Source organism: Chrysochloris asiatica, unplaced genomic scaffold (assembly GCF_000296735.1).
Source record: "Chrysochloris asiatica unplaced genomic scaffold, ChrAsi1.0 scaffold00048, whole genome shotgun sequence".
NCBI lineage: Eukaryota > Metazoa > Chordata > Mammalia > Afrosoricida > Chrysochloridae > Chrysochloris > Chrysochloris asiatica.
The window spans coordinates 13278249-13281061 of record NW_006408566.1 but is presented as its reverse complement, the minus strand read 5'-3'; positions in this window follow the sequence as shown (position 1 = coordinate 13281061).

Here is a 2813-nt window from a genome sequence, read left to right as displayed (position 1 = left end):
TGCTTTGATGTCTCCTGGGCGAGCAACTTGCTTGTTCTTATAGTAATCAGTCAGACTGCTTATATTGTTTTGAATTTTTCCTGTCGGTCTTTCTTTCAAGAAGTATCTTCTGTTCTTCTAGCTGCTCCAGGCTGGTCTGCTTGTCCTTTCAAGTGGAAATTTCCCACCTCAGAAGATTCTGGATGGGGTTCTGGATTCTACCTATGGTCTTATGTAATACAGAGCCTCGGCAGGAAGCCTCCTTCACTGGGCACGTGGTAGCCCCATTTTAGGTATTCCTATCAGTTATAGGCAGAAGACAGACTTACAAGCTTCTATGGTGATATTTCGGGCTATTCCTTTCTTTCTCCCTCAAGTGTCTATATTATAATGGCATGCCAAGTAAACCAAGATTCAAAAGACAGCCAAGCATCTTAACATTATTTCCCACCTTTTCTCCATTCCAACCATGTCTCAATCCCTGCATCCCAGAGCCCTGTTGTTCCAAGGTTGTGCATACATCATTATTTACCTCTGTACTACTTACCCCATGCAAACCTGCCTAATTGTTTTCCCATCCACTTTGTTCTTCCATTCCCCTCCCCCTTCTTGTGTATTGCCCACCTCCCTAGCACCCAAACTATCTTGGTCTATTCCCTACCCTATGCTCCACCTTCCCATCCCTCCCCTTACCCCACCCCCTACATCCTGGTAACCAGCAAAGAGATCTCCCGCCTTTAATATGGGTTCTTTTTTTTAGTCTTTTACAGTAATGGTCCTATGTAGTATTTCTCCTTTTGTGACTGACTAATTTCACTCAATGTAATGGCTGAATGATTGGAAGAGATCTGTATTTGTACCCATTCCAAAAAGAGGTGGCCCAATGGAATGTGGAAATCATCGGATAATCTCATTGATATCCCATGCAAGTTAAGTTTTACTAAAGGTAATACAGAAAGGGCTGTAAGCATACATCGACAGAGAACTTCCAGAGGTTCAAGCCGCATTCAGAAGAGGCCATGAAATGAGGGATATCATTGCTGATGTCTGGTGGATCTTTGCTGAAAGCAGAGAATATCAGGAAGATGTTTACCTGTGCTTTATTGACTATGCAAAGGCTTTCGATTGTGTGGATCATGACAAGCTATGGACAGCATTGTGAAGTATGAGTATTCTGGAACACTTAATTGTGCTCATGAGGAATATGTACCTGGACCAAGAAGCAGTTGTTCGAACAGAACATGAGAACACTGAATGATTTAAAATTAAGAAAGGTGTGTGACAAGGTTGCATTCTTTCACCATACTTATTCAATCTGTATGCTGAGCAAATAATCCCAGAGGCTAGTATCTATGAAGAAAATGTAGCATCAGGATTGGAGGAAGACTCATTAACATCCTGAGATATGCAGATGATACAACCTTGGTTGCTGAAAGTGAAGAGGACTTAAAACATTTACTGATGAAGATCAAAGAGCACAGCCTTTGGTATGGATTACATCTCAATGTCAAGAAAACAAAAATCCTCACCATTGGACCAATAAAAAACATTCTTATCAATGGAGAAAAGACTGAAGTTTTCAAGGACTTCATTCTTTATGGATCAACTATCAACACTCACAGTAGCAGAAGTCAAGAAATCAAAAGACGTATTGCATTAGGCAAATCTGCTGTACAAGACCTCTTTAAAGTGTTCAAGAGCAAAGATGTCAGCTTGAGGACTAAGGTGTGCCTGACCCAAGCCATGGTATTTTCAATAACCTCATATGCATGTGAAAGCTGCACAGTGAATAAGGAACATCGTAGAAGAATTGGTGCTTTTGAATTATGGTGTTGGAGAATATGGAAAGTGCTATGGGCTGCCCATAGAACCAACAGGTCCTCACCAACAATAGTTATTTTCCAATATTTACTATACTAATGGAGGCCATGAAGTGGTATGTCTTTTTTTGTTGTTGTTGTTGTTTTTGTTTTATATGGGTTCGTGGAAGGTAAGGCTACGGTTATTGAATTTCTTTGCAGTCATACTATCTAAGGCAGTAGCTGTTGTGTACTATCAAGTCAGTTCCAACTCATAGCAACTGTGTATAGGGTTTTCATGAAGTAACTGGTGGGTTTGAACTGCCAACCTAATAATTAGCCATATAGTGCTGATCCTACAGTGCCACACCAGGACACCATAAGTGGTGGTTATTTGGCAAGGATACAATTTCTTCTAAGGCCTGTATTTGGATTTTGGGTTTCTGTTGTGGTATTGTAGGATAAGCATTGGACTGCTAAATGCAAAGTTGGCTGTTCAAACCCACTAGCTACTACTTGGCAACCCTATATGGGATTGTTATGGGCCACAACCATCTTGACAGCACTTAACAACAATAAACTACTTGATTTTAGTTCAGACATATGTCATAACTGACCGACGTAAATTGGAGAGAACTTTAGTTTGGCATGGTGTTTTGGACATTTACTTATAGTAAACACATCTTTGCCTCGTCCCTTTGGGCAGGCTCAGTCATATTTAGTCAACAGATTCTTATGGAAAACTGCTGTGGTGGGGCATGGTCAGTTTCCACAGCTGCCCTAAAGGTCACCTTGTTTTTCTGTCACCAGGCCAGGTAAGTAAGAGAAGTGACCTTATTGGACTCTTTGTACTTCTCAAGCTGTGTTCTGAATAATGACTGTGATACCTTTGCCACCTCTAATGCACACTGCTCCAACAGCACAGTTTCCACCTTGACACCTTAGTGCATGAACCAGCTGCATGTTGATTCTTGATCCAGACCCTCCCAATGGGGGAGGAGTTGAAATAATGGCCCTTCCATTCACATTGGTTTT